This window comes from Drosophila ananassae (genome assembly GCF_017639315.1).
Source record: "Drosophila ananassae strain 14024-0371.13 chromosome Y unlocalized genomic scaffold, ASM1763931v2 tig00000139, whole genome shotgun sequence".
Classification (NCBI taxonomy): Eukaryota; Metazoa; Arthropoda; class Insecta; order Diptera; family Drosophilidae; genus Drosophila; species Drosophila ananassae.
In genome coordinates, this window is record NW_025319079.1 from 237153 (window position 1) to 255627 (window position 18475).

Below are 18475 nucleotides of genomic sequence, written 5' to 3' on the forward strand. Positions count from 1 at the left end.
ACACAAGCCTGAAGTCGGGACGCTGTTGCGATCCGTTAATGTGGGTGAGCTATTCTTGCGGTAACGGTTTTTGAACAGCGCGTTGATTTGTTGCTCGATGCGGTCTAGACGTTCGTCGAAAACGGTGCTGCTGGGTGGCGCCGATTTGGCGTCAACGGTGCGTATATGGTGAAAATCGCCGACTTCCATGACTTTGTCTGCCAACTTAGCTAAATCTGCTAGGCGGGCGTCCGATGCTTGCAAGATCGCTTGCACTTGGGTTGGTAGGCGCTGCAGCCACAGTGCTTTTAAGAATGTTTCGTCAACTTTGTTTGCGGCGAGTGCGTTTAACTCGTTGAGCAGTTGTGTGGGGCGCTTGTCACCAAGGTCAGTCTCCGAAATCAACTTCTGGATTTTCTTCTGCTCGCTTTCGCAGAAGCGTTCCAAAATACACGACTTTAAGTTTTCGTACTTGCCTGTGCCTGGTTGGTTGACGATGGCGTCGGCGATTCGGGCCAGTACCGGTGCTTCGATTGACGCCAGGATCGTGTTGAATTTCGTGTCGTCTGCAGTTATTCCTGCCAGAACGAATTGGGCTTCGATTTGCGACAGCCATAATTCTGGGTGCTCGGTCCAAAAGGGCGGAATTTTAACCGCCACGCGGTTAATAACTACGTCGGAACCGCGAGTAACGGTATCGTGAAAAACGTCGGCGTCGTCTTGTGTGGTGTCGTTGTTTGCCATTGTAAGCACCGGTACTCGCGTCTATATAGTGATCACGTCGGGGTCACCAATTTAATGTTCATTTATTCACTATATATTTGCTTAAAACTAATGAAAATTAACAAAAGCGTTGCTAGCTGCAGATGAAGCTGTCGATGTGATGAGATGTAGAAAAGGTTGTGTTTTTAGAGATGGCCTCCGGCGATATCGATACTCTCATAAGATATCGAGTTCGATTGTGTTATGGTAAGCACTTAGGGTTGCCACAGTCTAAAATAGTTAACTGCCCAATGTATAGCTGTCAATTCCTGTTCAGTTGTGGACTTATTACTTTCGCCTTTTGTAAATGTTCTTGAGGCGTATGCTACCGGAAGGTCTATCCCATCATATGATTGGGTTAGAACTGCACCGCATGCCTGCTTACTATCATCTGTTGTTATACAAAATTCTTTATTAAAATCTGGGTATTTTAATAGTGTGGGTTGGACTAGTGCGTTTTTAAGATATTCAAAAGCTTCTTGACACTCAGTGGTCCAGTTGAATTTTATGTTTTTCTTGCACAAATGGGTAAGGTGTCTTGAATAATACGAGAAATTTGGTATGAAACGTCTGTAGTAATTGCAAAAGGCAACGAATCTTCTAGATTCATCTGCATCGGACGGAACAAGATAATTTGTTATTACGTTAAATTTTTTATAATCGGGTAAAATTCCTTTGTTTGTGCATTTGTGTCCCAAAAATGTGACTTCGTGCATAAAGAAAGAGCATTTTTCAGGGTGTAAGGTTGTGTTTTCTACATAGATTGAATACATTAGTTAGATTTTTTATCATATGATTTTCTGAACAACCTATAACTACTAAGTCGTCCATATAAAGGAAAGCTTGGGATGGTTCTAATCCCGAAAATGCTAATGTCATCATTCTATGGAATGAATTTGGTGTTATTTTTACTCCATAAGGTAGTCTTTTAAATCTGAATGACCCAGTGCTTGTAGAGAAAGAGGTAATATCTCTTGATTCCTTTTCTAGGGTAATTTGGTGAAATCCAGACATTAAATCTAGACGGGAAAAAAAATTTGATCTACCAAGTTGATCTAAGATATCTTCGATTCTTGGTAGTGGGAATTTATCAGCTAGTAGCTTTTTGTTTATTTGACGATAGTCAATAACTAGTCTCCAACGTTTTTGTTCTGAGCCAGAATCTCCAACGTTTTTGTTCTTGTTTGGGTTGCAATGGGCTGTTGTATTCTGATAGTGATGGTTCCACTATATCATCTTGTATTAGCTTTTCTACTTGTTTGTTTATTTCATCTTTTTGGCTATGTGGTGCTCGATAGTTTTTAATGTAGACTGGTGTAAAATCTTTTAATCTCAGCTTCTGGTTATAGAAATTATTTGCTGAGGTGTTGCTTGAATCAGTTATAGTGCTGGCTATAATGACGCCTTCATCTATACACTGATTTTTAATAAGGACTTCTTTGTGGGTGGTTATTATATTAATTTGTCTCACGACTTCGGATCGTGCTGGGATAAGTAAGTTATTATTATTTGAATGCGTAATCGGAATATTTATGTCTTGATTGAAATCTGATGGTCTTGCTATTAAACTTGCTATTTGCTATGACAATTGAACCTTTTTATGAAATCCATTCCCAATATGCCATCACATGGTATTGGGAAGTCATTGTTTACTAAATGAAAAGGAAATGGAATTATGAATTTTCCTGTTTGAATTTCTACAAAAGTTAAACCGTGAGATTGAATAGTACCTTCTCCTGTACCAAACATTGTTATGGTTTTTGTTGAATTTACTTCATTATATTGATCTAAATTTATTTTTAAAATGCTAATGTCTGAGCCTGTATCTATTAACAGAGTTATGGATGATTTGTAACGTAATTTTTAATGGTTACATAAATATTGAGGCTGAGGTTTATTTTATACATTTGTAAGTTTTGTGGCTTTTTCTTAAGGGAAGTCTTTAGTTTTCCGGCTGGGATTCAACAGTTCGAACTTGGGAATTGGTATTTCCACCAGTGTTACTGTTATTGTAGCCGTTATTTCCACCACGGTTGTTACCTCTAGAATTTCCACGACCTCTATAATTATTGGTGTGGTTATTATAGTTTGGGTTATACCAATTATTTTGGTTATAACCGTTGTTTTGGTGGTAATTATTGTTATAATAACCTCTCCCGAAACCTCTTCCGCGGTAATTTCCTCTGAAGTTGTTATTGTCGTAGGGTTGTCCTCTTTGGTTATATAGGATTGTACTTGGATTGCCTGTCATGTCGGTACTACATTGTATGTACTTAGCAATGGCTTCGTTCATTGTTGAAAAATTGCCTGCTTCTAGTACTTTTTAAGGCGTCCATGTTCACAATTTTTAGTCATTTTGTTGATTGCCTCTTTTGTGCTGAATTTATCAGCATGTTCGGCAGGCAACCCCTCAAGAAGCTTTCGCAAGTTTTCGATTTCAGTTGGGAACTTTTCAGGTGTTTTACCTTTTTGAAGTGTTTTTGACATTTTTGATATGATGACATCTGATGTTGCTCCGATTATACTGTCATTGAGTTTTTTAATTATTCCATTTATAGTGGTTTCATTTTGGACTTTATATAGGGTTGATCCTACAATTTTTGATTTGATTACTTCAACCGCTATATGTTCAAATGTGCCATTTGTTAAATTCACCAAATTCAAGGCTGTGATAAATCTTTGAAGATTTATTTTTTGGCCATTGAACTCTGGGATGGCATTTGAAATATCTTTTATGTATGCCCTTTGGGCAATTGTTTTGTCTGCCATTATAATTGGTTTTTGGTCTATTATGTTGTTGGAATCTATATCCTCTTCGTCTTGGTCTGATAATTCAGATTGAAAGAGAACTGCGGGTATAGTTATAGTTTCTTCTATTTCTAATCTATCAGAATCTAAATCTTCCAACTATACTTGGCCTGTGGTTGGTAGTTCTCGCGTTTCTAATTCGTCCCCAGGTTCTACTGTTAAGGGTGTGTTTAAGATACTTGGCACTGAAATAGCCAAGTCATATCTTTCTTTTATATTTATTATGTTAAATCGCAATCTTGTTAGGAACTTTGAAACTTGTGACCATCGATTTTTATCTAATCGATCTCTCTGGTCATATATTAATATCCGCGCTTTATTGAAACGGGCTACTAATATTTCGGCGTGTTTGTGTGTGGTATTCTGTTGAATTGTACGATTTTAAGTTAAGAATTTATATGATTTGTCAAAATCGGTTTTTAATTTATTCAATTCGTTGTATAATTCATTCCATTGCATTTTTGTTAATATGGAGAATTATTTTCTGAATACTACCATAACAAGTGTTTTGCCTAATGTTTCAGGTTCTTCCAGTACTGATTTTATTTGGACACCTGGAATGGTGCTTAACACAATCGCTTTTTATGTTTTTGAGCAATGTATAAATGGTGAATTTTCGAAATTAAATGTTTCAATTAGAAGGTATTCTAATTGATTTATGCTAATTGGAGTCGTTGGGACTATTTGTTGAACATGTTCTTTAAAATAAGCATCCCTTTCGTAAACCTTTCTAATGGCTTCTATGGTTGTTTTAAATGGAGAATATTTTTATATTTGTTACCTTTGATCATAATTGAAGTTGCAATGTGTATTTTTTTTTTTAATTTTTTTTTTTTTTGGATTTTATCCAAGTGCTTAGCTTGACTTTGGAATCTTTTGCGCAAGCATTTATTATGTAATTTGTATAATTTGATAAACACGTTCGCTAACATTACAACGACGATTATTATTAACAATAGGGTAACCGTTTCCATATCTCCTTTTTCTGATTCTATTTTGTTTATGACGGTTGCCGTGGAATCGACAGTTTTCGTCTCTATTAAACCCATATTTGGGGTTTGTTCTAAAATTCTATATTTTATGCCAAATATATATGGCTTATTTTTATTACTGCAGTCTAACTTATTAATGCTATTATTCATTAAAAAAAAAATTAAGAGAAGGACAAAATCTTTAATTCCCGTGCGCAATTGCGTTGGGTTTATTTATAAAAATGAAGGAAAAGAGGAAGAAAAAATAAAAATTGGTAATTTACATATAACTGATTTACAATATTTTGCTCTATATAAATCAACATCAGTTATATGGTTTTAGTATACAGCCTAACAGTGGTTAATATTTGGGTAAAATTCCTTAATATTAATGGCAACTTAGGCATTGGTACGGATATGTACTGCGCACCATTGCGAAGTATTTTTTGATAGCGTCCAGGCTCTTCTCGTGTGTTTTCTTCTCCTGCTCCGTCCTTGCTGCTTTTGTAAGATCCTTAATGAGTCTTCTCTGCCTAAGTAGTTGAACTCGTTTTCAGCTGCGGTTCTTATTCTTCAGTGTAGTTTTCTGCTGTCGAGCCCTATACTCAGATATTGTGAGTGGGCGTGGTCCATCGCTTGGACACAGTTTTAAAGCCTCCTCTAGAGTCTGTGCGTCTTTTTGTTCGACAGGAGTAGCTTTGTTGAAATCTTGGTCATCCAACGGTGGCACAGGGGGTGGATTGCCTTCCGAACTTATTTTTTCACTCATTCACGATGATGATTTTTGGGCCTTTCTCCGAAATAATTGTTTTTAATTTTATGTTGAATAATATTGTTTTTGTTGTTCCATTTATATATATAAATATTTTATTATATATATTTATACTTTATGTTGTACTTATGTTTGTTTGTCACTTTGTTTTTTTTTTTTATTGTGTCGACTCCTGGCAGGATCGGTGTCACGGTTGCCATGTAAACTTCAAGTACAAAATATAATCTTTATATAGATATTGTGTTTTGGGTCTTTGGCCATGTCGTTCTTTATTCTTTAAAAGTCAAATCCAGAGTCAATTAATATTCTATTGCTCGAGGCTGCGCTGCCTACAAAGGCTCGGCAGCGATCAGTCGCGGCTATATTCATATACATATATATTTCTATGCTCGTATATATGGCTGGTAGCGGCCCGAGCGTAAGGGTGTAAGTATGCATGGCTCATTTGTATGCGTTGTCAACTCATGGGAATTTGCTGACCAATTCACTTCCCAGGAGTGAGGCTTTAAGGCATATGTATATAACTGGCTATTTGGCCGGGCATTTTGTTTATATAACAACACTAGCACAATATTGTATTGCTACAGTGGATGCTTCCTATAATGACCCATGCATACTACAGCGTAAGCACTCTGAAGCGCTTGCCTCGATCATGGAACGCGACTGACCCTCAACCGTCCGCATACGCACAACACTGCCACACTTGCCCGAGCTGCCATAGCAGGGGATCCATCATGAGGTTCCATATAAATGGACCACAGATGGAACCCTGTGGGCAACCACGAGCCACATCCTTCCAAACAACCTCGTTCACTCCCACCACACATGCATTTCGTCCCGAGAAATAGCTCTTCCAAAGAGCTACGTCCCTGCACCCACACTCGTTCAACCTTTGAATCACTCTAGCCCAACTTATTTAATCGAAAGCCCCCTTGAAATCCACAAACACACCGAGGACGTACTTGGAGTTGCTGGATCTCACAGAGCCCTTAACGCTCCTCCAAGCGTCTACCGCACACCTCCCTTCACGGAAGGCAAACTGCCTATCAGACATCTGGCTCCCCACACTCTCCTGCAGCCGTTCCACCAGCACTCTCTCCAGAACTTTTTCAAGAACTGGAACGAGGCTGATGCCCCGAAAGGAACTGTAAAAAGCTAATGGTAAACAAATGAAGTACAAATGAAGTAAAAAAGTATTCTAGATTATAAATTTAAGGAGGCGTGTTGAATTGTATAAATATAATAATATAAAGTTACTTATATTTAAGCTAGTGTAAATAAGATATTCCGTATAGTCTATAATATTATAATCAGCTATTGTGAATTAGACCTTATCGATAACGATTGTAATTAAGCTTTACTTTGTCTTCATTAAAAGAACTTGAACGAATAAGATCAACTTTTCCTAAATAAAACTAAATAATACACGTTCCATTTAATCAAGTAATTAAGGAAACAATAAGAGTAGTGGTATTTCATTGGCGATACCAAACCGAAGTCTAATATCTCCCACTTATTCTACACCTCTTATGTCACCTTACACTGCCAGATTAGAGTCAAGCTCAAAAGGGTCTTCTTTCCCCGCTAATTATTCCAAGCCCGTTTCCTTGGCTGATAGGGACATGAAAGTCTGAATTGTTTGACGTGAGGACCTGCCATGTTGGCTTAATCTCACGGCCCCCTTGGGCGTGGGATATGAAACTATGCGTCAATCAGCGCCCCTTTGGAACCATGTTCCGCCGGATACTGTTCGGTCATGACTTAATCCTCGGTTAAGGATGGAGGATGGAGGCCTATCTTAAAACTCTTCCGATCTATGGGATCACGGCACCCGGTTGTATAACGCAACTCCACGTCGAGCCAGAAGGCTCTACCCGCATTCAGGTGTTAAACCACAACCACCACCCCTAAGGGGGCTCAACCATAGCCAGGTCGGAACAAGTTCCGTGGGCTCTGGCTCCCGTGGTACCAGAAATTATCACAGCCTCCGGTCAGGCGCCGTGCCAACAAGAACACTACCGATTTTGGCTCCAGAACAGTCACGGGTCGGTGGCCCTGGATAGTGCTTAGCTGCTGGGAATAGATTATGGAGTGGCCGAAGCCAAATCATAAGGTGGTACAGTTTTATCCACCATGTTCATGGACTTGGCTTTCTCACTGTTCGGAGGCGAGGACTATTCCTTCCTCTTCCGCAAAGCGTGGCAATCTCTGCTGGTCAGTGACCAGACCGCTCGAGGACGGCCAGCAGACAAGCCAGACGGTTGTTCCCAACCGGGCTTGTGACAAGGCGGAGTTGGAGCACCATCTCCGTGAATCCTCATCACCTGTGGTACCAGAAAAATCCTCTGGTCAGGTTCGTGCAACTAAACGAAGCACTCCCAGTTTGGCTTTCATGAAGCTCGGCTGGTAACCCCGGCGGCGGGCGAAAGCCCGGCGAACTTTACACACACCTATTCACTCGATCCTGATTCACGCACCATTCACCCCTAACACATCTCGGCATCTACAAATCAACGCATTCGTCGACGACTGAAGACGGCTCTCGCAAACACATTCAACCTACTAACCCTATCGCTCGTGGAGAGCACTTGACTAAAATCAAAGTCCCCCCAGCCTGAACCACACCCAACCCGCCTAGATCTCGAAGATCATCATACAACGGACACTCACAGAGAACATGTTTCCAGGTCTCCTGTCGAGAGCCATACTGGCATTCCGTACTGTCTGCCAAGTTCCGCCTATGCAAGAATGCATTCAGCGACCCATGGCCAGTCAACGAGAATCCGGCACTAAGGTTAAAACCAAAGTCCGGTCGATCGACAACAAACGAGACATCTGGAATGAACTCGTAAGTAGCCCGCCCATTCTCACATTCTCCCATCGGGCTTGCCAGTCTGACAGGACACATTCACGCAACATTGACTTCCATTCACTTGACCCTAGACTCTCCACGTTCCTTCCCGACTTTTCACGAAACAGCCATTCATTCTGCAGCAATGGCAGCCCCTTCTTGAGCTTGTAGCTTACGGCTCTACGCCGTATCTCCAAGTCAAGGGGAACTGCTCCAAACAAAACTTGCAGTGCCTCCGTAGGGACAGTGCGACACACAGGCATACACCCCAACAAAATCAACCTCTGCACACTTAAAATTTTCATTCTGCCCTGAACGTCCTATGCTGCATCGTACCACGCAGGTGATCCGCTTGCTGCGCAAGTAACAAAAAGACCACCATATATGGTGCGAACAGCTTTTCTGCTAAGGCTCACTTCTCAAAATTCGGCGCAATCGTCCAACCGTTCTGACCAATCGGTCCTTCTGACAACGGGGCACCTGGACAAGCTGCCTTTCAGCAGCATTGTCACAGTCTTATCCATTGCCACGCTGACACCCACACTATTGCCCCACTGGCCAACAATGCGCTAGCACTCTGAAGCGCTTGCCTCGATCATGGAACGCGACTGGCCCTCAACCAAGATGAGCTGCCCGAGCTGCCACAGCAGGGGATCCATCATGAGGTTCCATATAAATGGACCACAGATGGAACCCTGTGGGCAACCACGAGCCACATCCTTCCAAACAACCTCGTTCACTCCCACCACACATGCATTTCGTCCCGAGAAATAGCTCTTCCAAAGAGCTACGTCCCGGCACCCACACTCGTTCAACCTCTGAATCACTCTAGCCCAACTTAGGTAATCGAAAGCCCCCTTGAAATCCACAAACACACCGAGGACGTACTTGGAGTTGCTGGATCTCACAGAGCCCTTAACACTCCTCCTCCGCACACCTCCCTTCACGGAAGCCAAACTGCTTATCAGACATCTGGCTCCCCACACTCTCCTGCAGCCGTTCCACCAGCCCTCTCTCCAGAACTTTTTCAAGAACTGAAACGAGGCTGATGCCCCGAAAGGCACGCGGATTGCTCCGGTCCCTACCGGGTGACTTTAGGAGCACACTCACCCTTGTGCACTTCCATGCACTCGGAAAGGCCCCCTCACTCGGAAAGGACCCCAGGGATCGTGTTTATTCCGTTCTCACATTCTCCCATGTGATTTATGCGATTTTGTCGGATAGCCACCAGGTCAGGTTTATTCAGTCCGGTTTCGCCCTGCAGACTTGGTTCAACATGAACGACGCAGCCTCTTCGCTCAAGTCCCCGCTTGAGAAAATTTACTACGCCGCTGTGTGGAGCTATCCTCCTGTGGGTTTTATGGCATTGCTGCAAGATGTGATTTGTTGTTTCGGGAGCATCACATCCTGCATGGCACCGTCTCCCCGATTCGTGCCTTCCTCCGTAGTACGAGACCTTGAGAGTAGGGCATTTATCCGCAGTTTGATACCTTCAGTATACCTTCAGTAAACCCACCCGTGTTGCGGAGCAAAACGCTCTGCTTCACGGAGCCCGCAACCATCAACAGACATGTGCAATCTGCTTGCCAAGTACGGATCTACCTGCGAACGGGTTAACAGTTCTTCACTTCCAGCCTGAAGCCTATCCCGGGCCCTCCGCATTTCTTCCTCCACGAAAGAGCTGGCTACCTCGGATCGCTCGAGATGAGGCCATTTTATGTTGCTCAATCGCTTTAGTCGAAGCATTGGTGCTGTCCACCTTAAAGATAGTAACAACTTTTGTGGGGGCATGGAAGAAAGAAACTGGTACGTCCACCGGAAGCCTCAACCACTTCCGTGCGGTATATCGAACCAATTTGTCAAATTTCTTCAGAATGCCTATCGTCACACTCCCAAGGGTCAGATTGTGATAGAGTTGTGGGATAAGGACGGTCCGAAGGGCAAACCACTTCTGCTGCGGTTTCAGAGGGGCCCGAGTCAATCTCAACAGCTTTGGACCGAGGTCCTCTGCAGGATCGTACCGGGCCCGCCCCTCCGCAGTGAATTTTATCCCTAAATACTTCCACTCGTCAGTACGCTTCAATGAAGGACACTCGGGCCCGCCAATCAAGAAGTTTCGCCCTCGGCTCTCCACCGGGGTAAGCAAGTATGCTTGCCTGTAGTAACAGGGGGTACCCCTTGTAGTACCCTAAGGATTTCGCTGTTCGTCTGTTCGTGCGGTCTGATTGGTCCCCCTTCTGATCTTGATACTCGTCGGTTTTAGAGTTTAAGAGAGTCATAGTTACTCCCGCCGTTGACCCGCGGTTACTTGAATTTCTTCACTTTGACATTCAGAGCACTGGGCAGAAATCACATTGTGTCAACACCGGCTAGGGCCATCACAATGCTTTGTTTTAATTAGACAGTCGGATTCCCCAAGTCCGTGCCAGTTCTGAATTGATTGTTAATTGATAATCGTTATAACTAATTGGTTTGACACAACTAGTATTCTTAAAAATTTTAGCAAGAAAGTTCCACAATTGGATACGTAACTAACTATCCGGGGAACAAGTTACAACCATAAATGATCGAAACTCTATTTACCCAGAACGAGCACATAAACTATATTATTGTTTCCCATTCAAGCCCGACTATCTCAATCTTCAGAGCCAAACCTTATCCCGAAGTTACGGATCTAATTTGCCGACTTCCCTTACCTACATTATTCTATCGACTTGAGACTCTTCACCTTGGAGACCTGCTGCGGATATTGGTACGGCCTGTTGAGAAGTTTGCGTATCCCCACCATCAATTTTCAAGGTCCGAGGAGAAAATATCCACACAACAGTATATATATATTTTTTTTTTAATCAATCAATAGTTATATTTAATATCTGTCCGCAGTTATAGACATTGTTCCTTGACATAAAGAAGAATACAAAGATACAATGATACAATGATTATCTAAGTGGTTAAATTCCACATTTTATGAAAGCTGCCTTCAATTGATTATTAAAACCTCACTAATTAGCCTCCTCTAGCCTGAGATCTAGAGGGTGAGTCCGCTTCAACCTTCTCGTGGTAGTGCTGTTGTCCAACAAGTTTGTGGCCTGGGGGTTGGGATGTCGATCCAGCCTATCGACATATCTTGCAGCGAATCTCCGCAAAATCTTCTTTTGCTGACCCATGGGACGCCCAGCTGGGCGTGGATGGACACGTCATCGTGGTAAGGGTGGGCTCCAGACAACGTCCTGAGGGCCCTATTCTGTGCGAGCTGGAAGATCTTTCTATTGCTTGGACTCGCCGTTCCCCATAATTGAATACCGTAGGTCCAAACTGGCTTCACAATGGTCTTGTATATCAGGAGTTTAACTCTTAGCTTCAGTCTGGACCTCCGTCCAATTAGCCAGTAAAGCTGACGCAGCTTGTCTTGGAGTTGCTTTCGTTTTCGCAGCAAGTGGGTTCTCCAAGTGAGCCTCCAGTCTAGGGTCATACCCAGATATTTGGGAGTAGGGCTTGCTGGAATTAGTGTGCCACCGAGACTGACTCCAGGACAGTCGCCTCTCCTCAGGGTGAACGTCGCTTGGACCGACTTTTCGTGGTTAACAGCAATGTTCCACCTTCGAAGCCACGGGTCGAGAATGTCAAGCTGGCGTTGGAGACGCCAATCTCTAGCAGTGTCGTCTGCATATGTTGCGGCTAGAAGGCTCTCCTCTGCAGCAACAGACATGTCGGCTGAGTACATGGTGTACAGGATGGTGCTAAGTACACTGCCCTGCGGGACTCCAGCTTAAATGGGCCTGTATCCAGATCTTGCTTCCCCACTTCTGAAATTCCTGTCCGTCAAGTATGAGTTGAGGAACTCGTAGTGCTTTTGTGGCAGGTTCCTCTTGAGCTTCGCTCTCAGCCCAGGGTGCCAGACCCTGTCAAACGCCTGCTTGACATCCAGAAAGACAGCACAGCAGAATTTCTTTTCCCCTAGACTGTCCAGAATTTTTGCCACGATTCTGTGGCATTGCTCGGGGATGGAGTGGGAGCGCCTAAAGCCGAATTGGTGATTTGGGATCAATTCTGCCTCGTCCAACAGTAACTGAAATCTTCGCAGAAACAATCTTTCTAGAATTTTGGAGATTACCGAAAGCAGGCTAATTGGCCTGTAAGAGGAAAAGTCAAATTCTGGCTTCCCAGGCTTAGGGATCAGTAACATTTAATTATTGTCTATAACTGCGGACAGATTTTAAATATAACTCCCAATTGATTAAAAAAAAAAAAATATATATATACCTTTTTGACACAGCTTACGTAAAACCGGTCGGTTATCTATACATTTTCTCACTCCGTCAAATTTCTCTTATACTTTATTATACATACGACATTATACAATGTCTGGTAACGTTAGTATAAGAGAAGAGAGTGTAGGTTTTATTTTAAGTGCATATATGACACATCTCCTCCTTTAATTAGAACTATGTTAGTGTTTTGGTTTCCTAAAATCCTTTGGCTGGAAACGATCGACGGCTTGGCGATTTCGAGTGCTTTGGCGAACAGGTATTCCCGACAAGCGTCGTGCTGGTTGAATTTGCCTTGGTTGTTGAGTTACCTCTCCTGGCATATCAGGAACAGGTTGAATAGATGCAGAAATCTCGGCTGAAGGTTCGCCTCGGCTCTGAGTGTGAAGACTGACGGCAAGATTTGGAATTTCAGGTACAAACTAGAACTCTTTGGATTTATCATCGCAATGGTTAGCTGAGGACCTGGATTTAAGCTGATTTACATGGCGCTTGACGTAGCCATTTTTGGTACGAACTACGTACAGCATCTTCCCGATTGGCCGATCAATTATTCCTTGGATCAACTTTTCTCCTCTCGAAAAATTCCGAGTGAAGACTGGCTGATTAACGGAGTATTTGGTATCTGCTTCTTTATTTATTGCAGGCTTCTCAAATAGTTGACTTAATATGGTTCGTACTGATCGACCGTGTATCAATTCGGCTGGAGTTTTTCCTTGTGCATTAGGAGTAAACCTGTATGATGCGAGCTATTTAGAAAATTTGAATGTTTGGACAAAGCGTTCTGCCAAACCATTTGACGCTGGATGAAACGGTGCTGTAGTAATGTGCAAATGGAAATTGAGAAAAGGGGTCTACGCAGATTAGCCACATGGCGTCAAATATGGGGCCAGCGAAATCAATGTGAATACGCTCCTAAGCTGATGTTGCTAAAGGCCAACTGTGGTACTCTTTCAGCGGTGCTGGATTATTGCATTTGCAGTTACCGCAAGATTTTTATCTAAAGTTTTTGAAGCGAAAACTATTGGTCTTTCGGTTCCATCGTTCTCAAGATGAGAAAGCACTACTCCAATACCAAAGGATGAAGCATCAGTGGCTAGTATCAGTGGTAATTTTTCATCGAAATGAGCTAGTTCAGTTGCGTTTATAATGTGATACTTCAAGTCTGTGAATGCTTGATGCTGTTGCGGCACAAATATGTATGCTACATTTTTTCTGCGAAGTTGGTTCAAGGGTGCTGCCAACTGCGAATAATTTGGAATAAAATTGCAATAATAGTTTACTTTACTCATAAACGCTTCCAATTGTTGCAAATTTACAGGAGGCTTCAGTTGTTTTACAGCTTCTAGTCCTGAAGTATCTGGAAGAAAACCGTTTGCGGATATTCTTCTTCCCAAATATTCATCCTTGAGGAAAAAGCATTTCTCCATTTTGCATCTAATACCGTTGTCCTGAAGGATACCAAGAACTTGATCGAGTCTTTTCAAATGTTCTGCCCTAGTCGGTGCTGAGATGATGATGTCATCAAGATAGTTTCCGCAACCTTCTATTCCTTTCAGGAGTTGTTCTAGGTATCTTTGAAAGATCGCCGGAGCGCTGGCTATTCCATATGGAAGACGTTAATATTCAAAAAGGCCCAGAGGTGTGTTCAAGACCATAATTTGTTTGGACGCTTCATCCAATTCCATTTGTAGATAGGCCTCTTTAAGGTCTATTTTGCTAAACTTCCTGCCATGACGGATGATGTGGAATAGAGCCTCTTTTGTGGGCAACGGGTACTGCTCGATGTCAATTTGTGCGTTGACTGCTTGCTTAAAGTCACCACAAATTCGAATTGCTCCACCTGGCTTAGGTACGAGAACAATTGGGGATGCCCAGTTGCTAAACTTCACCGGTTTCCAAATCCCTGCTTGGACTAATCTGTCTGCCTCTGCCTTAAATTTTTCTATTTCGGCAAAAGGAATTTGGCGGCTTTTATAAAACTTTGGTGTTGGTCGATTTTAAAATCACACTGGCTTTGAAGTTTTTTATCTCTCCCATTGCGGGCTCAAAAACGTTTTTATATTTGTTGTGTATGTCAGTCACATTGACACTGTGCACCTCGTTAATGTTTGATACTGGCATTATATCAAAACCGAATGTTTGGAATAAATCCAAACCAAAATGATTGTTCAAATTTTCCACGTTTGCCACTATTAATATAATTTTTCTTTCTATTTCACCACATTTCGCAACCGTATGCAGCTCCCCAAGCAATGGTATTGGTGTGCGTCCAAATGCGTGTAACACTCGTGAGCACTTGTGTAATAGTGGTTTATTTAGGAGCGCTTATGTGTTTGAGTTTATTACGGATGCGGTTGCTTCTAAGTCCATTTGAAATGAAACCCCCTTTGTTCAAAATTTCCAGATCAATGACTTTTTTGTTTCTTTCATTTTTCATTAAGCCTGTTACACTGTACACTGCTTCAATCATTTCTATATCGTTTGTTTCGTTTTTATCTTGCTTTCCAACTTGGTCTTGATTTCGCCAATTAGTTTTGTCTTGATTTGACATACACACGACGGTAATATGTCTCTTTTTACTTTTAAGTTTCTGCTATTATGAGCTCATCTTCAAGAGTTGGTTGCATCTTTTGAAGAGCAGATGCGCGAACTGCATCATATGGCGTATGTACTATGATTTGATCGCGAATCATTTCATCTACATAGTTTGACAAACAACCTTCTGCGTTGCACACGAACTTCCATTCACGACCGATCCCGCGCATGTCGCTTACCCACTCTCTATGTGTTTGTGAACGTTTCATCTCTCTTTTAAAAAACTCGTAACGAGCTGCAACAATATGACGTTTGGTTGTGAAATGCTCCGTGAGCTTGTCTGTGAGTTGCTTGTATGTAAATGTGTTCAAATTGCTACTTCCCAAAAGATTTTTTAGAAGTTCAAATATTGATACACCACACCACGAAAGAAGGTAAGCTTTTTGTTTCAGATCTGCACTGACCGAATATGAATTGAAATGTCCGGGTTTTGCAAGCAAAAACCCTTAGAAGGATCTCTCGAGCTCCGTGGTTCATCCGAACAAGAGACCCAAATCGGAGACAAGCTGCAAAAGCTTTCTCAAAAATATATGCAATGATTGAATGATCACCCCAACAGCCTTTCCAATATACTTGGCACCGCAGCTATTAACAATGCCGATCCACGAACTAGAGTCAGGAGAAGATTAAAAAGATTTCACCCTCAAGACCTACCAGACCGGATCTTGACATAAAATTTTCACCAAACACATTTTATTTCTTTCCTGTAATCACATCTTGCCCTAAGCACCGCTTAGACATAGTTTTGTTATTAATTTGTTAAGACGATTAGATTAAGCTGCCATTTGGGTAGCAGTGCGCTAATCATGAGAATAAAATTTCTATATATATAAAAGCATTGAAATGTTGTGATAATTGTTCCAGATATGACTCCCAGCTTTGTACATCTTTGTCAAATATGTGAAACGGAGGGCATATAGATTCACCCGCGCGTTCCGAATCACTCACACTTGCTGCGGCATTTTTGCTTAGTATCTCTTGCATCCAGTTCAGTTGGTGCTCCAATATATTTGTCGTAAATGCTGCTGTCGAGCCAGGATTGCTTGTAATAAGCTAGTACCTGTCGACATCTTGATGAAAATTAACGGTTACATGATTCACTTTCCTTTTATCCTAGTCGCCAAAATGTTATGTCAATAAGGTAGAGGTCTGTGTGTTCATTCTGAAGTGTGGCGGCGAACTATATTAAAGTGTGTATATCTATTTTCGAATTTACAGAGATGCCCATAATGTTGGTGATTACAATGTCTGGTAACGTTAGTATAAGAGAAGAGAGTGTAGGTTTTATTTAAGTACATATATGACACCCTCCATTTTCCCCCTCGGTTAGAGCGAAGAACTTTTGACGACACAAGCCTGTCGAGCATTTCAGCACACCCGCAAAGGGGTTAGGCGACATTAACATTGACGACCAGTTCTTTTTTCATTTTAGCACCCTCGCCAAAACAGCAGACAAAAAGGTTGGAGGCTAGTAAGGCGGGCAACATACTAGGTATGGACGCTATATCCCAGGCAACTAAAGGAGACAATAGAAATCCAATCTTAAAAGTGCTATTGGACTCAATCGAAGAGCTCTAAAAGCTCCACGCTCCACGCTCGCGTTTACCGTCGCCTTCAGCAACTGAACACGGCTAAGACGACATGGCATCGAGAAGGCCAAAAGTACCACAAGCCTAAAGCAAAGACCTATAGAATTTAGTAACAACCCAGTAAATTGTGACATATACCGTAGTAATTCGCCTTTACATACCGCAATCTTTACGATTCGCTGTCTTTGAGGCCACCCACCAAAAATATTTCTCATCCGGAGAACCGTTTAGTTCTCCGGTATTTATATTTGGCAGGATAAAATAAACATCATTATGAGTTTTATTTTAAAAATCACAAAATAATTATTATTTTCTGAGCAAAAAATAAAAATCAAAAAGTATTGTTCGTCCGTAGAGCGTTATGCGGCAACTACGTCAAACTTGAACTCGCGGGAGTAGCGGTAGGTCCCGGAGTCGTAGTCAAAGACCGTAAATAGTCTGACTAAATTTACCTGGATTCTGCAAGGGACTGCTCGTGTTGACCAGGCGCTTGCTGTGATCAGGCTGGAGTCGATGTGGGGTGCTTGAAGTCCTGGGCTGGTTTTCCTCAAGTAACGGTGAAGCCACGCGAAGTAGATAGTTTTTAGAGAGTCCTACTTTGTGGATCGTTTTACACAGGATCACATGAAGTAGGTCAATTTTAAGTGCCGTATTTTCAACACTGAGTAACGAGACTATTGACTCTGATCTCCCAACTGTCTTTATTTCAGAAGAACAACTCTTCATTATTCTCTGAGCGAAAAAATAAAAATTAATAATAACCAATATTCTCTGAGCAAAAATAATAAAAATCTGAGCGGTTCCCACTGCATACGTAGAGCCCACTTCCCGTCCAACCGAGATAGTTTAAAAGAAGCGTAGGAGAATGGTATCATGAGGAAGAGTGTTGCACAGATAAGGCGTTTTCGCAGCAAGTGGGTTCTCCAAGTGAGCCTCCAGTCTAGGGTCATACCCAGATATTTGGGAGTAGGGCTTGCTGGAATTAGTGTGCCACCGAGACTGACTCCAGGACAGTCGCCTCTCCTCAGGGTAAACGTCGCTTGGACCGACTTTTCGTGGTTAACAGCAATGTTCCACCTTCGAAGCCACGGGTCGAGAATGTCAAGCTGGCGTTGGAGACGCCAATCTCTAGCAGTGTCGTCTGCATATGTTGCGGCTAGAAGGCTCTCCTCTGCAGCAACAGACATGTCGGCTGAGTACATGGTGTACAGGATGGTGCTAAGTACACTGCCCTGCGGGACTCCAGCTTAAATGGGCCTGTATCCAGATCTTGCTTCCCCACTTCTGAAATTCCTGTCCGTCAAGTATGAGTTGAGGAACTCGTAGTGCTTTTGTGGCAGGTTCCTCTTGAGCTTCGCTCTCAGCCCAGGGTGCCAGACCCTGTCAAACGCCTGCTTGACATCCAGAAAGACAGCACAGCAGAATTTCTTTTCCCCTAGACTGTCCAGAATTTTTGCCACGATTCTGTGGCATTGCTCGGGGATGGAGTGGGAGCGCCTAAAGCCGAATTGGTGATTTGGGATCAATTCTGCCTCGTCCAACAGTAACTGAAATCTTCGCAGAAACAATCTTTCTAGAATTTTGGAGATTACCGAAAGCAGGCTAATTGGCCTGTAAGAGGAAAAGTCAAATTCTGGCTTCCCAGGCTTAGGGATCAGTAACATTTAATTATTGTCTATAACTGCGGACAGATTTTAAATATAACTCCCAATTGATTAAAAAAAAAAAAATATATATATACCTTTTTGACACAGCTTACGTAAAACCGGTCGGTTATCTATACATTTTCTCACTCCGTCAAATTTCTCTTATACTTTATTATACATACGACATTATACAATGTCTGGTAACGTTAGTATAAGAGAAGAGAGTGTAGG

At 42.3% G+C, this 18475-nt stretch overlaps 2 long non-coding RNA genes across 3 annotated transcripts; one reads left to right on the forward strand and one right to left on the reverse strand.

Moving 5' to 3' along the window:
- Positions 1 to 1421: 1421 nt before the first annotated feature.
- On the forward strand, positions 1422 to 10504 carry LOC116655076. Of its 2 annotated transcripts, none has more exons than XR_004310224.2 (3): positions 1422 to 1432; positions 6154 to 6157; positions 10409 to 10504. It is a non-coding gene; the product is annotated as an uncharacterized LOC116655076 (long non-coding RNA). The 2 variants fall into 2 exon arrangements; XR_004310225.2 differs by lacking the exon at positions 1422 to 1432 and adding an exon at positions 2822 to 2833.
- Positions 5804 to 10974, reverse strand: LOC123258241. The gene is made up of 3 exons (XR_006508000.1): positions 10472 to 10974; positions 8121 to 8127; positions 5804 to 5816 (listed from the first exon to the last, which is right to left on the reverse strand). It is a non-coding gene; the product is annotated as an uncharacterized LOC123258241 (long non-coding RNA).
- Positions 10975 to 18475: the final 7501 nt, after the last annotated feature.